Raw genomic sequence first — 27,197 nt, 5'->3', positions numbered from 1 at the left:
GAATTTTTTGTCATTAGTTGTCATTTTAATTGTCGTCATTTAAATTTATTTATTTAAAAAGTATATTGCAATAATATCTTCCTCATACAACGTTTATTATCAACAAATACAAAATTTTCTTACTCAAGAAAAATTATTTTTAAACGAAGATATGAAAGTAACAGTTCGTTTTAGAAAGAAATAGGAAATATATTTGGGACGGTGTAATTGGGAATGCAGCATATCAAATGCTATTAAATTCTAACACCTGGGTTCTCTTATAAACCCAGGTGTTGAAGTATATAAATAACCATAAATAGAAGAACTTATTTGCTTAAATAAGTTCTCTTAAATTCTAGCGAATCGGGTGCCCTTATGAACCTATATTGCTGAACTATATGAATAACAAAGAATAGAAGAACTTACTTGCTTTGAGGAATGACTATAGAAAAATGATGGATGATTGAGGAAAAATCTTTTAGCTGGATATATTTGTTTGATAATAAGATATTCATATGATATTCATATAATTAGATATATTCATATACTTTAAGGAATGACTATAGAAACTATAGACTACAGAAAAACGATACAAAATTGTTTTTTGTAAAAAATTCTGTGACCTTCTGGTCTATATTTCTATATGCCTAAGAAGGCGTAATATTCCAAGACTTAAAAAACAAAAAGAAACACTATACATATAATGCAATTAAAGAACAGTATCATAAATATTATTATTACAAAGGCGTCTATCAAAATATACATTAATCGCAATTCAACAATAGTAATAAATTATCATTGTGAAGATAGTAATTACACGAACACTATATTAGCTTAAATTATACCGCCGATCGTAAGAATTCACTTAGATATATTGGTCAAATTATGTTACCATATAAGAACTCGGAGATTTAAAAAACATCTTCAATGTAACGTAACTTCCTACAAACAAGCTACAGGCAGACAGATCTTTCCAACAGACAGGAAAGCCATTCGATTTGTCACAGGGTTTCCCACTGGACATTATGGAGTTAAGAAGCATCTATCGAATCCAGGTATTATAAAGGACAATAGCTGCAGACTATGTCACAAAGAAGAGGAAATAGCTAAACACATTCTATGTCGCTAGACTCAGACTTCGGTACTTATCAACTGCCTACTTATTTATAACAGAAACAGGTAACATCTCTCCAAAGGATATAATGGCATTTTTAAATTCTACGCACCTGTGTAATTACAAATATATCGTGGGTTTGTCACAATAATTCTTAAAGGTTTTCGTTCTTTGGTGATATAACTCCCATTCCCTTTTTTAATTTAATGTAATGTAATATATGTTGCTTCGAAATTCTAGATCTCAGTCGATTTAATAAAGATCATTTGGATGTACCTGACTCATTTTCTAGCAACTGCAGGTTATAAGCAAATACGTCATCAAATTTCTTCATTAAATATTAAAAAATTAAGGTTGACATTTTCAATTATGAAGCCAGTGATTAACTAATATTCCAGTCTGTTTACACTCAGACAACCTGTCAATTTTCATATTGTCTTATGCCTTTAGGATAAACAAAAGCTTTCGCAAAATCATCCTAAGTGAGTATCCAGTAAGTGAATTATCCACTACGTTGTTGCTGTCAAATCAATAGTCTAGCATTGAGGCGAATATGAATTTGAACCTTGTTCATACTGGTTAACTCAGTGATTAGTTTTTTGTCGCTTCGGACCAACTTGATTTGACTGATCTAAAATTCAGAGGTCCTTATAGCTGTATGGCTACTTGAATATACAAAATGGTTGATATTTTCTATTGCCATGTTTTATTGCATTCTGTATAATATGTTACTTGCGCTTAAAATTTTGTAAAACATTTTTAAAACGACTGGAGCATATTACCTATGTAATGTTTAGAAGCATCACTCAAGAACCATAAACCAAACAGGCTTATTTGGGAGCTGTTTAAAATCTACGTTTTTTCATTAAAATTTAATAAATTAACATTATCAAGAAAATGTTATGAAATGATATTGCTTTAAAATAATTTTATAAAAGTCATTTATTGTAATATCTATACTGCAGTTTTTATTCCACAATCGATTTTGGAATTATACTGCAATAATTAGTGATTTTGTCACTAAGAATACAAATTTCCGTAAGCGTTTTGATAATAAATAAAAAAAATATATATTTATTTATAAACATTTATGCAAACATTTATTTAACTTTTTAACTTAGAAAAAAAACCTCAGTATTTTGCTTATAAGACCGATTGTTGAAAAATAGAAAGGTTGTTTTCAAAATACGTATCTAAAATAATTAGCCGTTGATGCATGATAACTAACCAATTAAAATTCTTAAATTTAGAAACAATTATATATATTTAAAAAAAAAAATTTATACTATTTTAAATTAAAACGAACTTCAACGAGCATCAACCCACAATTTTTAATATCAAACATATCATTGAAGTAAAATCAATGATTAAAGACTTCAATAATATTAATATTATATAATATTTATATTAAAGAATATTAAAATTATATATATGAAAGATTTCATCATTATTGTGAGCTTATTATACTACTGAACTTTTTTGAGATACTTTGTATCCTGGGTCAGTATTGCAATCAAATCTTCTTCATACAGAGTTTTATGCCATTTTGTTAGAATACAATATCTATATTAATATATATATGTAATGAATATATGATACATGTACTCTACTATACTAAATATCATCCGCTTTAAACTTTAGATAAATCGATACATCAAACAGAAGCACTTGAGGACTGCTCAAGTCTCCGTCCTTCTTTAAGAATAAATATATTAACATTATCAAGCAATCGTTATATATATATCTACATATACCTACAAATACGAGTATATACTCGTAATCATTACTTGAACTATAAAACTTCATAAATTCTAAAATTTGAAAAGCTCAGCTACTACGCAACATAAATTCCAATTCCAATTGTTTTAATTACACAAGTTTATTTAAACTAAAACAAAGACCTATGATTTATTACATATGCTGCCATTTCCGTTAAAATTTACTTGTTTTAATAATAATTTATAATGCAACAAATAATAAAAATAAAATAATATATGAAATATATGAAATAAAATTGTTCGTTATTCACCAAACAATTCACTTTTAAAGGTCAAAATGCACAATGAGCAAATTGAATAAATTTCAGTATCTTACAGATGTGCCATACATGACATGTAACACGGTCTGTACTACGGCTAATGATGGTGTCTGCATCAAGTCTGCTTGTAAAATTGTCCATTCAATTGTCATCATTTTGCTTTCGTATGTATCTCAACAATTGCATATCAATGAGTTTGTATGTACATAAGAACGCGTTAAACGACTAAAATGCAGAGGCGCAAAAATTGCATGCAACAAAAAATTAATTCTATAAAATAAATGCAATATTTAATTTACTACATTAACTAATTTCGCCACTGACTACAAACTATAAAATGGGATATTGACATTTTCAATTATGATTTTAGGTAACTGCAACCTCAACTTGAAAAATACGGAAAAATATGCAATGCAGCTATAGTGACATGAGATGATGCACGAAAAATTAATGAAGATGGTCAAACGAAACCAAAATAAAAATTAAAAATTAATAAGCATTCGGCAACAAAACTATACATAATTTAAAATAATTTCAAATTTTATGTACTAGACATGAAAATCACTCGAGATAGATGTAAGAGATTTATAGCCTGTGTAGATTTACTCGTTTGTAGCTTTCAATTCAAAGTCATAGTTAGCCAAAGTTAGCTAATGGCATAACTTTTGACATTCTGTGACGATGAGCGTGAGAAGCCAGAGACATACGTGCATTAAAAGATACGTATACGAGTAACACATCCATTGCAGTTCAACAGAAAAAGCAATAAATATGGCCAATTTCTTTGACAGCACTTAACAATGTGAAGTTGATAATGATGATGTTAATTTAGTTGAAGTTGAAGATGTTGCGCAGGTTGTGGTTCGTATGTACATACGTGGTTGTTACTGCAATCTGCATAAAAATCTCAATACAAGTATTATTAAATTAATAATAATGAACAGAAAACCACTTGTGATTACATACGAAACTGTTTTATTTCATTCATATGTTATTAAATAATAAAAAAGGCAATTAAGTAAACAAGACTGATTTTAATGAGTTTTTGCAAGCATTTGTACATAACAGATATGTCTGCCACATCAACTAGTATAAGAGAATGAATAACTTGGAGTTGTTATTAATGACCAGAGGTGTTTATTTAATATATTTTATATTTGTTTAATTTTCATAAACATCAATTTTATTTTTGATTATATTGATTTGTGCAGACATATAGAGTTTACATCAGCAACATCATTATCATATTGCCATCATATATATTCACAATTTCACAGTTTCATACTAAAGCTGAAGTATTTTTATTTTAAATTTTTCAACATTTAAAAAAAATAACAGCGCCATCATTAACAGCGACAGCATTAACAGCAGTAACTTTAACAGTTGTCGCCGCGAACTCACAACAGCGTGATTAACATTAGCTGTCAGACATTGATGGGTCGGTAATCAATCCAAAACGTCAGTTAAGTGCACAGCTGGAATAATATTTTTTTGTTTTTATTTTTTTAACAATAAAATTTGTTATCTTTACGTCTTCAGCTCTTTCTCCATAGTCTGACTTCATTATGTTTTGGTTGCCCTTGTAACGCATTTCAACATATGTTAATGACAGTGTACAAGCATCAAGCATTTCATATTTGGTATTTAGTTTTTACTTTGATTTGCTGTGGTTTACTTTGATTTCTTCGGATATATTTTGTCTATTTTGCTTTTTATGTTATCATTATGATTACAATGTATCTGTTGTTTTAGCATTGTTGTTATTGTTGTGGCCATTTCATTATTGGCATTTTTAGTCATTATATTTGATATGAAATAAAAAAAGAAACCAAATTAGACCTGCTGTTAGTAATTTTATTGAAGTTGGTTGGTATTTTAGCCGTTTAATGTGGTATTTCACACTAATTCAATTCGTAATTTTAACTACGCAAATAAATACTCAACTTAATGCTTAAGCGTAAATAGTTTTCAAAATAATAGATTTTTAAATTAATTTAACAGACCAAGTACTTATAATACATGATAAAAAAATAATTTAAATTATATATAGGAAGTATGAAGTATATTAAATTCTACAATAAAAATGGTTATAATATACTAATAACATACCAACGATACAATTGTCTAATAAAATTAACAAATATAATTAACATATCCATAGAATTTGTTTTAGTTTTACTTTGTGTTTCTAGTTCATCTTTGTTACAAATTTTAAATTATGTATTTACTTTCTGCTCTTTACTAATTTCACGCCCCTTTTGATGCTGTTAACTGTTACTTTGACATTTGTTTATAGAAAACACATACTTATTATTTTTAAAAATAACAACAATACACTGCGATCTATGAAGTCTTCAGTATTATACTGGCAAAGAGTCTCCTAGGCAAACTCAGACCATTTAAGACAATAAACAAATTTAACGTTTCTAAGTTCGAAATACACATACTTACTATTTTTAAAAATAACAACAATAAGTCTTCAGTATTATACTGGCAATAAACAAATTTAACGTTTCTAAGTTTGAAATCTGATCAAATTCGATTTAAAGAAAAGCGATAGACTAACATAACATTTCTAGCTCGAAATCTGATATCTCATTCGATTTAAAGAAAGACAATAAACAAACCTTACCACATTTCTCAGCTTAAAACTAGGCTTATACGATTTGAAGAAAGACTATAGACAACCTGAGAAGATTTTACAGTTCGAGATCTGATATCTCACTTAATTTCTAAAAAAACCATCAACAAACCTAATAATATTTCTCAGCTCAAATTCTAATAACTCATTCGATTTAGAGAAAGATAATAGACAAACCTGGGAACATTTTTCAGTTCGACATTTAAAATCTGATAATAATTTGAATTAAGGTTTAAAATCTGATAACTCATTCGCTTTAAAGAAAAACGATAGGTAAATCTCACAACATTTTTCAGTATGATATCTGATTTGTCATTCTATTTAAAGAAAGAAGTATAAAGATATTGAATAACAGTTTATAGCTTCATATTTCATAGTATATTCAAGTGTTCGTGTCGTTCAATCTTATATATATAGAAGGTCTTAATTAACAAGATTATGTTCCGTTTTAAAATCAGTTATAACATATATTATCTTATATATTATTATTTATTACATATTAATATATACATTAGAGCTTATTGTGATTTGTCATTGGCATTAGAGTTTCGGATGAGAAAAATAAGATATCAGAAGAAAGCACGAGGTTAGTATGGAAGATATGTAGATTGAGTAGTAATTTTATATACATCATTTTACAACATCACTTTATTATCACTAAAGCGAAAAGGATATTTAAATAATATTTTTTTTTAATTTTTTCCCATAACAATTTTATAATGTTCAATTTTCTGTTTGTTTTAAAGATTGTAGAATAACATTACGATGACATCTTAATAGAAACTTGCTCTGTAAGATACACAGAAATATATCGTACACAAGAAAGATTAATATGAAAATATGCAATAAATAATGTTTCTAAACAAAAAGAATAGAACTTCAGTTTTAGCAATTAAAAGATTATAATAGTTGATAGCTATTTATACAAGCTGTGGCTTATAAGCTTGTTCTAATTAAAAAGCACGACAAGTGCTTTAATTGTTAATTTATAAAAAATTAAAATAAAATAAAAAATTTAAAATTTGAACAATGAAAGTTTCGGGTTCTAGCTTTGGTTCGTCCGGTTAACACACGCCAAGTCATTGTTTCTAATTTGACAGGTTTGAAGTGCAAAACCTGACAGTTGCAATCCAACAATTATATACAGACTTATAAAATCAACGAATATTTTTAAGGACCACTAATGATGCGTATTTGTATATACTCAAAACAGATGTATGGATAACCAAGAACTCAATCAATAAAAAATAAAATTTTATTGTTGTTATTTTTTACTATTTAAAAACTTTTCTATTAGACAAATATACAATATAACTATTTAATTCTATTTAATTGTAACACAACACTATGCACAAATTGTAATACTTCCTAAGGCGGTGATTATCACTGGGTATTGTTATACAACCCTGTTAAATATTGTTACTGCCATAAGTAGTACTTATTATTCATGCTTGGAATAGATTGTATTTAGTAAAATGAAGTTAACAAAAAAATAGTGAAATAGTTTGCATATATCATAATTAACTATAAAAATTAAATTTAGTAAAAATTTTAACTTTAATAATAAACAAAGAATTGCAATTTTATTTCTTAAGTGAGCATTATTTCATTTGATTTTATTTGAGAGGTCTTAACTTGAACAAAGCAGACTGATAAATCTGACAAAAAAAAAGAACTTCTATATTATATCTTGACAGAAAAATTTTGGTTCTGTCTTATAAAAACATATTTATTTGGAATACAATATACTCTATTTGTCTCTCTATTCTTCTACATCTCTAATATAATCACTATCATATTTTTGAAATATTTATACTTTTTTCATAAAACATTGTGTTGAGACCTTTATAGTAGGCTCCTATAAGTCCAGAACATTATATTGTGGATTTCAAACAGTTTATATTTCTAGAGTGTAGGTTATTCTATATTTAAATCAGTAGGAGAACTATTTATATGACTGCTTTTCTTGAGACTTACTCGACATAAATCATATCAAGCAGTTAATATATTCTGCCTTTATTCACAAACAGTTCCTGTATAAGATTTCATTCCGCTAACTAAATGAAAACTGAATAACTCGTCAATATTTTTCTGCAACGAAATCTGTAACAAAATCTGTAACGAATATGCATATAGATGAATAGACCATGACTGACGGTGGAAAACGCGCTTAACCTATTGGTCTCACAATACTCGGAAATCTATATCAGTGCTTTACATAAATTTTGAAAACTTTTATAAATCGTTATTTACAACTTTATAAAGCCTGTAATAATATCTCTTCGGATAGCACTATAATGCCATCCGGAGAGATATGGAGCTGCAATTTTAATTTCTGTGAATCAAAGAACTCATTGAAATTTAAACAAAAATGTTTCGAAAATAAAAAAAAAATTAAATCATTTTAACCAATTGTTCAGTTGAAACAGATACCTAATAGTTGATATATATTTAGTGACTTTTAAAAATGGAGACTTGTAAAACGTAAGTTATTGAAAAATCTAGCTATAATAAAATATTTTAATTTTATATATGTAATTTTAAAAATCATTACTTGCTCTCAGTGTTAAGCTACCTTCGCTACAGCAGTTAGCAATCCATGCCTGCAAGGATAACAAAATAAGGATTTCGGCTGTTAACATATATGATAAGAAGTGCATTGGTTTGGGTGCTTTACCTTCTCTATATGAATCAGCTCGTGATGTTTATATGAGTTCCGTTAACAGAGCTCACAAAAATGGAATCATGCTTCCTATTAATTATAAGCGAAAATTGACTCAACCAAACTTATAAATTTGAGCAAATGAAAGAATTATTACACATGAATATAATAAAACTATCTCACATCCATCTCATATATATGCAATATGAGATTTTTTTTTGTTATATATTTTTTGAAGATACTTTTTTTTCTCCACTGACTAAATAAAGTATGAGAGCTCTGCAAAATGCCACACAATATTTTCTTTAATATACGAAACTGAAAATCATATAATAAAATCATATACAATGCATTGTAGATAAAATTAATATCTTAAACTAATAAAGATGTATACAATAGATATTAAATTCAATGTTAATAAACAGATTAAGCCGGTTTCATTATTATTTTTATGTCGAAACTTTACTTTTGTGTCCGTAAAATTTTCAAGTTCAACGTGAATCGTTTCCCAAAATACGGAATCTATCATTTCTTACAATTTTATTAAATAATTTTAAATTAAAATGTAAAAATTAAATATATCAATGGAGAAAATTTAGTTTACTTTTGTTAATTTGAAATTTTCTTTTAACAAATAATTGAAAGCAATAAAATATTTATTGCATATAAAACCGGAAGCCAACTAAGACGCTTTCCCAATGAACAATGCAAAACCTGATTAAACTATTAAACCATCAATTAGATATGTTTAGTATTTACTTGTAATATAAGTTAACATGAGTATATAATCATATATACAGGGTATTTTCAAGCTAAAAGATATAAATTGTATTTACTTTATCAGCCGAGATACAAAGTGTGCAATGAAAAAATAACGATTCGGTATTCAATGCTCTGTATTTTAGAAACAATAAGTTTTAATTCGCATCCTAGACGATAATAGATAAGATACGAGTCTATGTAAATAAATGTCCAAAAAATCACTAGCCAAAAAATATAAGCAATCAAAAACTTTAGTAAATGGGTTAAAAATTGGTACACCATGCAATACAAAAAAGAAAAGTAACCCCAAATTGGTCGTAAAAGACAAGATAAAGCCGCTAAAAACATATTAAAATAGGAGGTCATAGAAAGTGATTGAAATCCAAAAACTACTTCGAGGATCAGGATAATTTCCTGACGTTTTAAAAACAGTTTGAAGCTCACTGTTAAACTACATAAAGATGATCTGACATTTGGCAAAACAGTGATCTTGTGTAAGATTCACTGAGTACACTGAAGCCTTGTACTCTCTTTGAAAGTGTGGAGAAAACAAATTTCTAATCTGGCAGAGGTATGAATTATATAAAATAATATTAAACACACACACACACACAATCTTATATGGATAAAGAATTTGAGTACAATATCAACATTAGGTCTCATATAACGCGAAAGGAAAATAATATCGTGGAGTTTTTATTATCTGTTCTCTGTTATTCAAATATCAGATATGAAAAATTGCATTGCTATGGTGATCAACTAATTTTTAATTTGTAAATAATATATTATATATATGAAATATAATATAAAGTATAAATAATATAATATTATATACATAAAATAACTTATTTATATAAATGTACTTAGTGTAATATTGGTGCTTTCTGACTACTCTGAACTGTTACGTCTTGTATTTCTGTTTAAATCCCACTTCTGGTTAGTATAAGTTATTTCCATCATTTATTTTTAAAACATGAGAAATCTCTTAAATCAATATATCACCCTTTTGAAAGGAAACTGTCTGCACATAATTTTTTTTGTTGTGCAAAGAGGACGTTTGGAAATGCCTAACACATTATCACTATGCCATTACAGTAGTGGTATGCTCGGTATGCACGGTCTAGAAACAATTCTAGTCCGTTTTTACTTCGGAGCTTTATCGTGAATACTTCAAAGTAAGGTCCCCTGTGTTGGTTATCCATTAAAAAAATTTATCGTTAACATGCTTCCAGGCCTCGCTTAAAATTATTTGCTGACCCCTCTTTCGAAATAAGTCTTTTCGAGATCGTGTTTTCTTCGTTTAACCAGGAGTATCACAATTAATAAGTGTGAAACATAAACAACTATCTATAACATCTGTAGAATCATCGATTGTAAAAAATATTTACAAATGTATATATGAAGTATGAAAAATATACACATAGTATAAAAATTGATTGAATTTTTTTAAGAACGATGACTCTTAAATATTAGTATACTCTATCCCTATGAAATCATTAACATAAAACCAAATGGATATTTTATTCAGTAGTATTTTCCGTGATTTTCTAATAGTAATAACATGAATTAGTTTTGTAGTCATATATATTTAGGTTACCAAAGCAATACATACCACCGACTTATTTTATTTAATTTGTACAACAATTTTAATAAATTGAAATTAACAGTTTGGTTAGCTTTTGGCAAATTTCAAAATATTATTTAAAAACGTACCAATTGTATCGAAGGATGAAATAACAATTTAGATAATATTACTTTGATAATGTTTCAATTATTAGCAATCAATGTGCATACTAGTTTGACGTTTTATTGTTTAAAAACGTATAACCGCGAGGCTTTATCACTCAAATAATGGTTTGGTTAAAAAATTTTTCCCATATTTCGATATTGAAGCAAAATCGAATAAGAGTTCCGCCAATTAACGTCACTCCGTGGCTTTCAGCTTCCGCTAAGTGTGGCAAGGAAAACAATGCTGTCAAAATATTTTATGAATATTTCACAAATTGTACATATCTATTCGAATATACATAATATGTATATATTTTGCATAAAAATTCATTAAAATTTATTGTAATTTTATAATTGACTTTTCGCACGCTTATATTCGTATCTTGTCTCTCAATATGTAGAATCAATAAATCCATGCAAAAATGAAATAAAATATTATATTTGATATTAAACTGCAATTAAATTTTTACAATAAATAAACTTTAATTTTTTTTTTAAAATAATTAGTTCTTCAACAAAGTACTGCGTTAATATATGCGAAAAAGTATTTCACAGACGAAATAATAGGTTATATAGGTTATATAGCGTAGGAAACGATTCAAATACTTAACTTATTTTTTACCTAAATATTATTTAAAAAAAAATGTTTAAAAAAGCCTTAAGGACTATAACTTATTAACAATCATACTGAAGATATTTCATTAATCTAAGAAAAAAGGAATAATATTAAAAAGTAAAAGCCCACTTTCAACATAAATGAGACACAGGACGTTAAAAAAGTTTTTTCTGTGAAAACATATTTTGGGGATTGTATGTTTTTAATTAAAAAAAAACGTACAAGAGTCGAAAACGAAAAAGAAAAAACATAATAGATAATAAGTAATAGACAATAGATATTAGATAATAGATAATAGAAAATAAAAAGTAGATAATAGATAATGGATAATTGGTAATAGATAGACTGCTAATAGATAATAGAAAATTGATGATAGATAACAGATAATATATAATGGATAATAGATAGTGGATAATAGATAATGGATAATAGATAATGAATAATAGATAATAGTTTATAAGTGAAAGATAATAGATAATAGATAGTCGATAATAGATCATAGATAATAGATAGCAGATAATATGTAATAGATAATTTATAATATATAATAGATAATATGTAATAGATAATAGCTAGTGGATAATAGATAATAAATAATAGATAACAAATAATAATATATTATTTTATGTTATAATCATTGAGGAGGAGTGTTGAAGTTAAAACGTCTGATAATATTAATAACACTAAACATATATAGGTAAATATTTTTGTCAAGCTTTAATAAGCTTTTATTTCCTCTTATATTTTAATTTAATAAATAACGACAGTTGTTTAAAAGGTCTGTTCCACATTTAAAAATCCAACATAATGAATAAATGAATAACAGATAATAGATAATAGAAGTAATAGATATGACAGAAATAATTATAATCATAACTAGGATTAAAATTAAAATTTGAATTATAAAATAAAATCAAATTATTAAATGTAATTATAATCACAATTGAAGGTTATACTATGTTCAGACACAAATTAATTTCACAAAAATCTTAATTTCATCTTCGTTTCAGCAAAATTACGTTGTTTTTTCCATACAAAATACAGTTTTGGGATTAGGACCAAATTAAGGAAAATGGCATTAATTTTGTTGAAACGAAGGCAGAAATTAAGGTTCATTTCAAATGCAATTGTGCGTAAGATAAATTTCAAGCAAAAGATAAAGTTGAGATAACGAAAAAATGAAATATCATTAACAGTCATTAACAGTTGACTTTAATAAAATCGGGAAAATATTTTGAAAATAGTGCAAATTTTTTAATTTGAATATAGAGAAAGAACTGTAACTGTTATTAAATAAAATAAAATAAAATAAAAAATAATAATTCACATACCAGAAATCCACAAAAGTTAATAAAACTATTGAATGCCATGCTTTATAGTTATAATAATCAACTTTTGATATTTGCGAGATATAAATGGTGTTTTTTTTAACATTCGATTTGTAAATAAAAAACAAATTGTTTCCTTAATTTGGGGCAGTATGAAGACTTTCGAAATTAACTTAATTTCATTTTTACGAAATTAAGGAAATTTGGTTTTCTGAACAAAGTATTATTGACTTAAATTGAAGGCATAATATTACTTCAATGTTAATCCAAATGTTAAAACATCACACCTTGATAAATTAGTTAAGGAACTTTAAAATGTTGGCAATTTTATATAGAAAAAAACTATATGACTAAATAAATACACATACAAAAACTAAAAAAACTGTTATTTTTCAAAAGTTCATATAAACAAGCACAATAATAATTATAATAATTAAATTTATTATGTTAAAATGGTTCATATATGTTAGCTAGCGATATAAACTTAAGTAATTCATCGAATTATTTATTTTTTTTTTTTGTTTTGTATTTTTAACAACTTACAATTATTTCTTCCTTAATTTAAGTTATTTATTGTATTGCTTTGAAATACAAACAAAGTATCTGAACTGCATACAAACTATGCCATAAAAATTGTTCAAACAAAATTAAGAAACTGTCGTTACGAGTTTAAAATTAGCAAATCAGTGCAAATTTCTTGAAAATCCGATATGTTAAACACTTTTTGTTGCAATTTTTTATTATACGAAATTTGTTGCTGAACTGAATGTGTAAATTGTTTTATTGCTTCTCCTAAGCAACGGTTTTGATATCCAATTTAATTAGAAAGTCAATACTATTAAGCAAGAATCATAAAAAAATGATAAAATTATTTAGTGGTTAGAGGAATTTTAACGGAATATATTTCAAGGAAATAATGCTAATGAGTACTGTTCTATACTTCAAACAATGTACAAAAAAATATTCAAATTTTTTTTAATTAATTTAATAATAATAATTAATATTAAGTAATTTTAAAGTGTTAGATAAAACTGCTGTTATAAAAATAAGTGTTAGATGACATTTTCGCATATAAAAGAATTTCTTGAATACTTTGTCGGTATTAATGGCGCCCTATCAAGAGCAATAATTCACACTGGAAATATGCTTAGAACAGTTCAAGTTATAAACAAAATTGCAGCACTTACTATATAATCATTAAAACTATTGATTTATTAAATAAAAAAGGTGTTCGATGACAATAATGTGTAGAAACGAACCCATAATTTAAAGTTAACGTAGTTGTGGTCGTCCCTGTTTTTATGTTATAGAAGAGTATGTTTATAATTATTGATTGCATTCTGAAGGATCTATTTTAAGTGTACGAGTGATTTAGCTCAAGCTTTGGGACTTTACAAATGGAACTTGGTTTACACCACCTATCAGATTCTCAACATTCTTATTGCATCGAATTTTGTACGGTCAATTCTCATATTGTATTTGTCCTAAAATTATTCGTTAAGCATTTCTTTCATATTTTAGTATTATATCTTCAACAACTTCTGGTACCATCCCTGTTTTCTAACCAAATTGTCGTAATATATGAATTTATATATATCTATGCACTTGTAGACAGACCAAACTCATGTTCCCAAAACCGTGGGCCAGAGAAGCGATAAAGGTGCTTAGCTATTCGCGGAGCACCCTAAGCTGGCTGACCTCACTAATTACTGGACATGGCAACTTCAAGTATCACCTCAAAAAGATAACTCTTGCTGAGGAAGACACTTGCAGACTATGTCTAGAAGAAAAGGAGACAGCGGTGCATATATTGTGCCAATGTCCAGCACTGGCAAGTAGGAGAAAGACTGTCTTGGGACACCATTGGGTTGGTGACGACTTGGCAGGAAACCTCAAGCTAAATGAACTGCTTGCATTAACAAAAGATGTAGTTATGCGAACGGAAGCCACTCCAGCTTTAACTCAATAACAACATCCGAGAATCGAAGAACGAAAAAGGACCCAAGTCGTTTCGTGGTCTACTTCGACTAATCCTTCACTTCAGTGGGGCTACTTGTTGGACAGTGCGCTGACCCAACGTCCCACCATATATCATACATATATCTATAGTATTCCTTTAACTTTAATTCATAAAACTTGTATTCAACTACCTATTCAACTGTGCCTTCTACATATTCTTAGAATATTCAAAATGATAGAAAAGCATTTCTACATCATCCCGATCATCCAAAAGGCTTTCACTGACATATTTAAGCAATTTCAGTAGATGACTATATAGTATAAAATTTTTCGAAAAAATTATTGAGTATTTTAGCGGAGTGTTGACTTCGAACATTGCGCTTAAACGTATTATGTTTTTCTTTCGAGTCTAGTTTCTAGGAGCCTGCGAAAAATAGAGAAAGACAGTTTTGGTTTATTAAATTGAAGGTTTACAGGGCGCTACTTTTATAGGTTTCTTTTCCCACTACGACAAACTTTCGAACTTTATACTATTTATACAGTCCAGTTTCTAAAGATCTGTGATAGGTAAAGAAAGACAGTTTTGGTTTATTAAATTTAAAGACCAGTATTTTAATTGGTTTCATTTCCATCTACCATAAACCTTTGAATGGTTGGTTAATAAGTTTTATTTTTATAAAGATTTATTTAAGTCTGGTCAAATTATCTTTTCAAGATATTATTTATAATAAATAAGCAAAATGTGTTGTTGCTATTATAAGTTCAATTCTTCAAAATACGAAAAACCCTTTCTAAAATTTTTTAATATATATTAAAACTTTTTTCTTTTTTACTTAAATTAATGCAAAATAATTAACAAGTGCTTTTAAAATGTAAGAAAATTTTATTAATAATAAAAAAAATGAGTTAAAAATAATATCATATAATCAAAAAAAGGCTTCATTCATTATTAAAATTTAAAATTATTGATAAAATCTTAATTTTCAGTGACTTCAGACATCAGAAATTAATTGATTTTACTGGTTTACATTGTAACCTTCTTGGCAATTAATGAGCCCGCCCATAAGATCGAAGACTCAAGCCGAAGTGCATTAAAAATATTAAAATTCTTCTGCATAGCTTTTTTGTTTACCTTAAAAACGAGTTTAAACGACGTAAACATATTAAGTTTTTATAATCAATTTTAAAGATAAAAAAAATTATTTAACAATGCACACAAAAAATGCAAATTTGAAACTGTAAGTATTCACATGTTTTGATTTCTTGATTGCGATAAATATTACTGAAAAAAATATCTGAATAATCAGTACAAAAGCACATGCGATCGCGTTGGATAACATTCAAAATCAAACAAAGAATGTTTTAAGTACGATCAGTGAGTGCAAAATACAAATTAAAAAAAATTGCTAAGAATGCGCACAATGCGCTACTTTACAGCAGCAAAATCAACAAAGTTGACTGCTCTCCTCCGGCAGCAAATTAAGATCTCAGCTTTCGGCTTGGATTTCAATTTTGGAAATATTATTTTGTGTCTCGGATTTGTTTAGCAAAATGATTTTTTCCTGATTTTGCAATAACGAAGTGAACAGCAACACAGCATTAAATATTAATTCACTTTAATTGTTGGAATTGTAAAATCTGCGCTTTTCTGACAACTTCTCTTGTTCACTTGTCATCATGAAGACATTAAAGATTGCATTCTACTTGTACGACATACCACTTCTTTGCGGGTTTGTAGCTCTTGTGATCTGTGACTGGAAGTGGGAACTGCATTTTTCATTTGGAATATAATAGCTTAATATTGTGCTGAAGAGCTTAATAAATATGGTATCTCTTTAATTTTTGTCTTTAATGCATTTTACTCGTAGGTATGTATCTACAGCCCGACTTAATACACAAATCATGTTTGTAAATCTTTAGCACGAAACACAAATTAAAAACATGTAAAATTGTTACTTTATTGTTGCAATATTTTTTATTTAAACTATAAACCAGTTCCTTAAATAATTTATCTTTTTTCGTACCACAGTTCAGCTTGTTTTTATTTCGTAAACAATTTAAAGATACATTTTTTTGTGGATCGCTGCCGTTAGAAAATTAATTTAAAAATGCTGTTCGAAAAAAAATTATTATTTCTCGAGTTTGACATTTTTTAGCATAAGTTATAGTAACATTTTAGCAACAAATTTAAAACAAATTAATCACTTTATTTATAGATTGAAACAACATTATTAAATATTTGATATTTGATAAATTCGTATGAATTCAATTTTTTTTTTAATAAAAGATATTAATGGTAATTATTCAGTTATTTAAAAAAATATTCGCTATGTTTTAAATTATTTCACAATTTAAAGAATTTTTTTTCTATTTTAACAGAATTTGTATCAGAAGTATTTAGGTTAATAACTATTTTAACAGTGCATTAATCTATACAACGGCATGGGGTCAGGTTCGGTATCTCCTGCAATACATACCTATTGGCGCACGAAAAAAGAACACCTGACTCCAATCTTTAGCACACTTAACACTTGCATTTATCAATTTTTCTAGCTGGTTCTAACATGACCATTCTTCTACCCAGTTTTACAAAGAATCGTAAAATCAAAACAACTTCCTTGGCTAACTTAGAAGGTACAGAACCAGGCTTAAGCTTTTCGATGACCTCCTCTTTAGCACACTCCACACTTGCATTTATCAATGTTTCCGGCTAGTTCTAACATGACCATTCTTCTACCTAGTTTTACGAGGAATCACAGAATCAAAACAGCTACTTAAGCTAATTTAGGAGGTTTTGTTTCTCTCTCCAGTTTACTTAACTGGGTCTAATCTAACAGAATTCGTTAAATACTTCATGTACATATTCTAAAAGGAACAGAAATATCGTAAGTAATTTAGATCTCGTAACTACCAAACATGCAGTGACAACGATCAATATAAAATCCACACTTCACAAATGTAACAACCGTTTTGTTACAAGTATAAGATTTTTAAGCAGAAATAACTGAAAATACCCGATGCCCGATATTTCGCAATTGTAACAATCAGTAAAAAATAAATTGTCATACCCTGCGTCCTGTGACAGTGACCATTTTACTACTAGAATAAGACGACCCTGACAAAGCGAATATAGGATTAATCAGGATATTTGTAACTCCGTGAATATTATAGATTCTATAGCATTCCCAAATTATAGAAAAAACCATAAATCTGAGTAAATCCATTATCTTAAAGTTTGAAAACAAAATATTATACCTAGGATGATATTCAAGAAATTAAAGAATGAGCAATTAGAAAATTTATATGGACAAAGGATAGATAATATGCTACAAATATAGATAAGTCGCGAAGATGAAGAGAATGTATATCTACCAATCAAGTTTTATATATTTGCACAAGCCTACTGAATATACAATTCATGGCTTTCATGCAACTTTTCAAGATAAAATATAGACAAGTTATGGAGCCCTAGTCAGGTACTTCCAAGACTTATATACGCGCATTAATTTGTACTTATAGCCGACGAAGTATAGAATCTACAAAAAGAATTGGACAAATGGAAAAAAATTTTAAATTATTAAAATTATTAAACTTTATAATGATGAATTCAAATTTATAGATTAAGCTGAATATATGGAAGAAGTAGAAAACTTGCTTTTATTTTTTGGCTGCCAATAAATAGAATAACTTAGTCTGTTCAATAACCTGTGTACTTTATGAAAACTATATATTATATGCAGTAATAAATATCACAAAATTCATATGAATATTATATTGAAATTATTTACACATACTAGTAACTATACATACTAGTAAGTATATAATACAACATAATAACTTCTATTTAGAACATTGCTTTTGTCAAAGTAAACCAAAATGAGTCTTTAGAATATAATTATTCCTTTATTATATTTATTCTTAATAAAATTAACTTTGTTTTGAATAACTGACTAATTTATGTTAGTTTTGACCTATTGTATTACTGTATAAAACACGGATTGTTTTAAGTCTTTAATTCTCTTTCAAGGAATATTCGGAAACTCATAAAAATTGTATAGTTTGCAAGTTTTCAAAATGTTTATTTAACCCTTGACTATGACAAGACAGATTCGATAGAGTACTTCCATCTTCAAAAGTCATCAAAGGCAATAATCGTATTCTTAGCATGACTTTTTATCCACCTATTATCTGTTAGCAAGATTATATATAACAAATCTGTTCACTGAATATATTTTTATATGCTTGACTGTACGCTGAGTGTCTTTAAAAAAAAATTTGAAACACCACATAAAGTGCTTTGTATTAAATCTTTTATAGAAAATGTTCCACTCAAATAGCTAAACCATAACAATTTACAGTAAACTGTACTTTGAGTAACTATACTTTAACTTAAACCTTAATTTAATCATTAATTAAGTAAATTTATCCAATATATATGGTGCTTATTTCAATTTTGTCTTAATTAACATCTAGATGTAAATGCCAGTTTAATTATGTTCGATTATAACTTATTTAAGAGTATAACATTTACGTATAATCTTAATTATTTTAACTAATACAATGCAAAGCATTGCAATTTAGCAGTTAATTGATACAATGCAATGAAATTTAATTTAATAGTTAATGAAACGCTTAATTAACCTATGTTTGAATGGGAGAACAGATTAATTCTTATATGAGTACGAAAAGTCCAACAACTAATTGTGTAATTAGTGTTGTTTCATGTTAGTTAGAGTTAAACATCATTGACTAAGCAGAATTAAACGAAACAAATGACTGTCAAGAAAGTGTCAATATTTCAAATAGTTAAATAAACTATCAAATAAACTATTTGTAAATATAAGTATATTGAATATATTTGAGGTAGAAACCCAATAATATGTCTTTATTGAGTCAAACATAAAGAATTATACAGATAAATTAACATAACAGTTTCCACAATCTGCTATATTGACCCGATCAGATTACTAATATCAGTAATTAGTATACAGTGGAATCATTGTATATTCCAACAAAATAAATTTTTATATAGATCTCAATAATTATATTTATATATTTTGATTATGTATAAATAATAACTATATCGAAAGGATTTTGAATATCCTAAAAACAATTTTTGAAATAACTTTTTCAATAACAAAAAATTTAAAATTAGGGACTTACAGTAATAATATTAAGAACTCGGACTTCAACTTGGAATACTTGAGAAGTCATAAGTTGAAATAGATGAGGCTGCCATATTGTGTAATTGCTCCCATTATTTGAGTTGCTATATTCAGTTCTTATACTATTTTAAAATAACTGATTTTGGAGGAGTTGGTAAAAATGTCTCCTTTTTCTATCGAAATAATACCAAATAAATTATGTCATCTAAACGATACCATTCAATGATAGCATCTCAATGATATCATCTCAATGATACGGTCTTAATGATAGCATCTCAATGATACCATCTCCATGATAACATCTCAATGATAGCATCTCAATGATACCATCTCAGTGTTACTATCTCAATAATACCACATCAATGATACTATCTAAATGATACCATTTCGGTGATACCATATCAATGATACTATCTTAATGATGCTGATATTGTGTCGCCTTTTTTTTATGACTTACTTAAGATCTATTTATATAACATGAAAAATCTAAAATGTCTTTTAATGAGATAAAAAGACTGTTAGACTCGATAGTTGTTGTTACCATCTAAAACAAGGATTCAAGGAATGCTACGTTTTTTTCATAACTTTATGGTCTATGGCCGTAGACACTATCAGTCACATTGATGAATATATATTTAAAGCTGGCGAATTTTGTGACTATCGACGCATACTAAGAGTCAATTAGACTCAGTATAGCACAAATTTAGTAATAGTTTCAAGAATTAAATTAAACTATTTCATTTATATTTCAAGGCATCTAGAAAAATTTAAGCTGCTTGAGTTTGGTGTTGTGAGTTTGATAGTAAATTTGATAAAAAATCCTCAAAGTATGTAAGCAAAAATAGAAAATATGTTAGGCAATACTCATGACAGGCATCCCACTTAGAAAATAAATATGACTCGAATAAATACGGTGCACAAGTTATTAAAACTTTTGAAAAAGAAAATATTATCTTAACTAAGATGTCTTTAATCTTTTACAATATTTTTAACATGGGAATCTAATTTATAATATTAATAACATTAAATTTTTATTTATTGAATTTAAGTTCGGAAACCTCTTCAACCTTGACCGTTTGAATAGATATAAAAATATTAATTATATATAAACTGAACTTGTACCACCTAAGTTCTAAATCCTCTTCAATCTTTACCTTATAATAGCTATACTTTAAACGTATGAATCTATCTAATAATATTAAATAATTATATTTAAACTACAGATGTTGGGTCTAAATCATAAAACAACTCCAAATTTATATTTAAACTTTTAAACTTTTTTTGTTAGGTCTAAGTCCTGCAACCTCTACAAGCTTTCACTATACGTTTAATGTGTAAATATTTAATTATGTTTAAACTTTATTAATTGGTTTTGAAACCTATTCAATCTTTTACTAAACCTTTAACATGTGTGTTTGAATCTATTCAATAACATTAATTATATTTAAACTTAACTTGTTGGGCCTAACTCCTAAAACCTCTTCAGCCTTTAACATGTGAATTTATCGAAAAACATTAATTATTTTTAAGTTTAACTTGTTGGTCCTGAATCCTCTTCAACACTTTACTATAACTTAATCGTATGAATAAATCTATCTAATAATATTAATTACGTTTAAACTTTACTTTTTGGTTCTAGAACCTCTTCAATCTTTAACTATACCTTAAATGTGTGAGTTTATCTAATAACATTGAATATATTTAAACTTTTCTTGTTGGGTCTAGGTCCTAAAACTTCTTCATTTATTAACATGTGAATTTTTCCAATAATATTTATTATATTTAAAATTTACTGATTGGGTCTGAGTCCAGAATCCTTTACAATCTATAATCTTTGTATTTAATTAGCAAAGTTAAGAATTTCTGAATTTATCCAATAATATTTATTATATTTAAAATTTACTGATTGGGTCTTAGTCCTGAATCCTTTACAATCTATAATCCCTGTATTTAATTAGCAAAGTTGAGCCTTTCTGAATTTATCCAATAATATTTATTATATTTAAAATTTACTGATTGGGTCTTAGTCCTGAATTCTTTTCAATCTATAATCCTTGTATTTAATTAGCAAAGTTGGGCATTTTATTATAGAAATTTTAACATGTGAATTGATCTAACCATTTTTCAACTTTTTCTTTGTCTTGCACTTCCTTAGCTTATACTTTTTCATATTCATGAAATCCTTGTTTCTTTTATTTACTTTGAAATTGAAATGTTAACTTCCGGTTTCTGATTTACTGTAAATGTCACAAATTGCAATTTAATTGCCTTCATTATAAGTCGAGCATACAACAACAAACAATAGATAATTTACCCACAAATTGCATAACAAAAAGCACTGAAGTACTGATTCACCTATCTTATTGTAGAAGGTGTAAAGGCATATAAACATATAAAGACATCAAAACGTATCAATAATGTTTATAATAATATAAAGTAAAAAAAAAATTTTAAAAAATTACAACAATATATGAACTATGAAAACTGTAACACACCTTTGAGCCGTCACCAATGTATCTCTTTCGACGCTGCTAATCTATCGGGTTGCTGAAACTGTCTGTTGTTATTTCTGTCGATGCTAATAATGGTAATAATAATGGTAATAATGATGAATTGCCAAAATTGTAGAAGTATTCAAAGCATAGGTGCGTATCCAAATGATTACCAAACGTAATGGAATTTTGCAGATCTCAGCTTTATATTGAACGAAATATTTTATGCAATTACTCAGATGATTTTTGACTAATATTTTGAATTTTCGATTTTTTTTTTTACTGTTTTGTTTTATAACTTAAAACTGAAAAAAATTTATATTATATATTTATTGAATAATGAATAAATTTGCTAAATTCAATTTGTACACTTCAATTTTGTAATAATTTTTAACAGAAAAAAAAAACAGAAATTAAGAAAAAAATTTATTATTTTCGCTTTTATTTTAGTTACTTCACTGCACTTAAAATTTCGTACTTGAATTGCACAATTTTTATTGAACAAAAAATTCGAAAGATATAAAAACACCAAAGGAAAAAACTGCGCGTAAATACCAGCAATAACAACAACAATAACAAAAACAACAAAACAAAAACAGAAACAGAAATGCAAGATCAGCTCAAATGATCGCACAACCGATCGCCTCAACGTTTACCGTCTTAATGCTTAGACCACGACAAATGCTTGAGAAAAACTTCACGCAAAAACTGTTCCTCTCGCTTTTCGTTACCAAAACCAATTCAACTGAGCAAAAATAGCGATTTCCGTTGGAAGCGATCGCAGCGTTGGCTTTTAAAGTTTAGACCAAGTTAACTAAAAGTGAATACGACGATCAACGATCCACGATCAGCAATCGACGATATTTGTGGTTTTTCGTTTGAATTTTGTTTGCAACTGGTTCGCCGCAACAAGTTTAATACATATAAGTTCGTCTTATGCAGTAGAGAAGAGCGGCGCGCATAATTTAACACAATGTCTGTCTATTTGCTTAAATGATCGGCTCACTATCTCACTATCTGTAGGTCTGATCAAGTGTCTCTTTGGCTTTTGTTTGGTTATCACTGCAAAATATAGAAATGAGGCTGCTTGCAGGAAACAATGCCTGAATGCAGCCAATAAACACGTGAGTGCATATTTCCATAATGCTGAGGAGTAGAAGAGAATGTAAAATGATAAATATTTTCCATATATCGACTTTTTCATATTTCTGCCATTATCTCCATTGTTGCTTGGGCTTCTTTTCTTCACTGCTGACGATGAAAAGGTCAACAACAGTTGCAAAAAAACCGAACTGGTAAACCGAAATTAAATGTCATTAAACACGTCTGAGAGACGGAAACATTTGGAATCAATGTAATTCAATTTAATTTAATGTAAAAAATTTACAAATATTTGCGCCATACGTCATTTAAGGAATTTCATATCCAACTATTTACGATTTACGTCAAGATGAGGTGACACGATCAGTGAATTTACGTGTTTTTGCAGTGAATTCCAAAAATTATTCTAGCTCGACTATATGACTTACATAATAGGAGCAACTTAACATTAACAAAAACTAAAAAAAAATAAATATAACAAAAAAGTTGCTTAAAAAACTTGCTCAGTTTAATATGTTAATTGAATGAATAATAAATAGGAACAAATTCAAATTAGTTGGCAGTACGGAAACTAATAAAACACTATACATCTTAAAAACAGTAAAATCTACATATAGAAAATGTTAAGACATCAAGAAGGGCTCACCTGAACTAGATCCTAGCTTATGAGATATGATTGCTTGATCATTTCCATTTGTCGCATAATGTTTAATTGTTAGTAAGTAATAAACATTTATACTAGGTATATAGTACTCTAATAAGAATAAAAAGTTTTTTGTAATAATAATGAGCAATTATTTATGAAAATTTTGTATGGGGGATACCCACCCCCATGTACAGATGTTACATGGGTGTTATAGTACTCTATTAAGAGTAAAAAGTTTTTTTTAATGATAATGAACAATTTTTTATGAAACTTTTATATGGAAGGGTGGGTGTTGCATGTTACACCTCTGCTATTATTCGGGCCACAGTATTCAGTTGTCAAATGCAACTCCACATCGAATGAAAGTAATATTTAAATACATTCAAGACCTTTTTGTAACTTTAGATTTTAACCATTGTCACTACGATACTCCCACTCATGGCGCCAACCTCAATTCGTGAGGACAGCTGAAGCTATTGGTCCTAGTCTCTATGGTAATAGATTTACGCATCCGATCAGGTGCCGCAAGTAAAACTTATTAACATTTATACTCCAATCAGTGTTGTGTGAAGCCTACTGAATTTTAGTTACCTCAATCGACAGGTATGCCTTAACATCGAAATCTTCCTACACCTTTCAAATGCGCTTAGTATAGTACAGCATAATGTAGCAATGTTTGGTATAATTCAAGACGATGTTAAAGCCTTCTAAGTGCAACAGAAGCTTTATTTCCTTCTTATTTATCCTGTTATAAACATATCTCTATAGGTTGCATGGGTTTCACACTTTCTGTTAAATATCGTAGCGGATCACTAATATTCCCAACAGAAAATACGAAAATTGAAGTGTAAAAGGTATGTTGAGAATATATTCGTTGCATTAAATGCATTAATATCGGTTGAATATATTTTATGCAATCAACATAGCCTTAGTTTCTTTGCTAGTCATTCGCACGCGGTTTCATTTCTTCACACTTTCTATTAAATATTGTGGCAGCTTAATGATATTCAGAATATTGTCAGTCCTAAATTCCATCACAACTCCGCCTTATACGTATATTTAACCATAATGTACCACCTACGGTTATTTAGATGGCATAATGTTCTATTATTATTATCATGAGTGGATATCGGTAACATCAGAAAATTCAGGTCGATTGTATCTCTTCCTATAAGTAGGACAATTATCTCTTTACATGAAGTAAACTCGCTCCTTTTCTTGCAAGTACGTTTTCTGTCATTACTTTTTTTTATTATTGGCTGAAGTCTTGATGAAAGTTGACTTATTTACATGTAATACTAGTGATAATGCGTTTTAAGACATCACACAAAAATTTTTACAATTAACATTACCTAAAAAGACCAATTAATAGAAATTCTGTGCTATTTTTGTGATGTCGATTATTATGCCTTCTCCAGTTTTGTAGCTTTGAAGTTACACATAACTTGATTGTGTTCCATTTGCTATTAGCAAGCAGAAGAAAGTAGAGGTAAGTATTTATTTTTTCAACGATTTCTATAGAACATTAACCGGAATTCATAAAGGATACATCTAAGGAAGCACCAAGGTGCCCGAAACCGTCAGTTTTTTTATTCTCTTCAGAATGGTGTGAACTAGCCGGGGTCGCTTGCCAATTGCCTTATATTCTTTAACTAATTTTGATTTTATATCGAAGGATTGAAGAGCTTCAATTGCGCCACAACCCTAGACTACAAAACAACACAACTAGTTATAGTTCTTACAATCCAGGTCGGCATCGGAATCGCTGCCCGTTGCATGTATAATGAACAGGAATCCCCTATACAACAAGCATACTTGCAGTTAACCCCCCACACAAGGTCAAGTTTCAAATTGTGCTTTTTTTTTTGACATATCTGTTTGATTGATATACCTGCATATGTTTGTAGCGTACATCAATAAACATAAGCAAAATAGTTCAATCAGCAACAAAATGGGGTTTCGTTTAATAATAGTAGATTTATGCAAAGTTCTGGTTTTTGAACTTTAAATTTTGCTTATTAATGGAACTAATAAATTAGATTGCGTTTCGAATGGAGACTGAGACAAGATTGAAATTTTCGAATGAAATTTGATATATTCAAAAAATATAAAAAACATAAATGAACTTTTGCATTTATACACATTTAATTTCATTCATCAAAGATACAGATTTTGAGTGCATTTATTACATGTCAAAGTAGTTAAACTGAAAGCAGTTGACTTGATCTTCATGTCTTGGACATGAATAAGTCAGTGATATTTAATGAAGGTGCTAACAGGTTATTTCTCAAAATTGAAATCGGTGATTAATAAAACTTTTATTACGAATAAGATAATGAATATATGTCAGATATTATATCACTTTTTATTTAGCAAAAAAAAAAATAAATAAAGAAAAATTTTTTATGGGCATAACTGATATATAAATTTATTTATGTCGTTTTTTTTTAATATTTAAATTTATTTCAAGTGTAGAAAAAATTAATGTGGACATGATAGCCTTTAGCTAAAGCGAAGAAAGTACAAATTCAACTGCACAGCAACCGACGTTAGTTTAATTATAATTTGAAGCGTTCAAAAAATATTTAATTTTTGTTGTTTGTGTGATGTGTGGAGTGTGTTTTGCAATAGAAAACACACAAAACTCGACCACCGGCAGCTGGGGGATCAACACCCATTAATTAAAACATCGCAGGTATCATGTCAAAAACTCAACTTTTATATTTTTTTTGCTTGCACTGAACATACTTAATTTACCACACGCCGTAATAACAACTGCACCACGAATAATAATATTTTAAAGTAACTTCTTTTATGAAACAAGCATTGATCAACGTTCGAACAATGGCAATAATTGATCGAATTGAATATTTGATTAATTGGTTCGATGAGGTGTACGCGGGCGTATACGTAATTACTAATTTTATTGCCTCTTCACAGGCGAAGCATAAAGGAAATTTGCATAA

At 27.9% G+C, this 27,197-nt stretch overlaps 1 protein-coding gene across 1 annotated transcript in view; it reads right to left on the bottom strand.

The window, feature by feature from the left end:
• Positions 1-27,197, bottom strand: part of LOC119667308 — a gene marked incomplete at its 3' end in the record, with an annotated part of 92,803 nt that overhangs the window by 48,291 nt on the left and 17,315 nt on the right. Inside the window, 1 exon segment of the mRNA XM_038076599.1 lies at positions 22,488-22,718.

Source organism: Teleopsis dalmanni, chromosome 1 (genome assembly GCF_002237135.1).
Source record: "Teleopsis dalmanni isolate 2A chromosome 1, ASM223713v2, whole genome shotgun sequence".
Classification (NCBI taxonomy): domain Eukaryota; kingdom Metazoa; phylum Arthropoda; class Insecta; order Diptera; family Diopsidae; genus Teleopsis; species Teleopsis dalmanni.
Note: the sequence above shows the minus strand (reverse complement) of the source record. Positions and strands in the feature narration are given on the sequence as shown.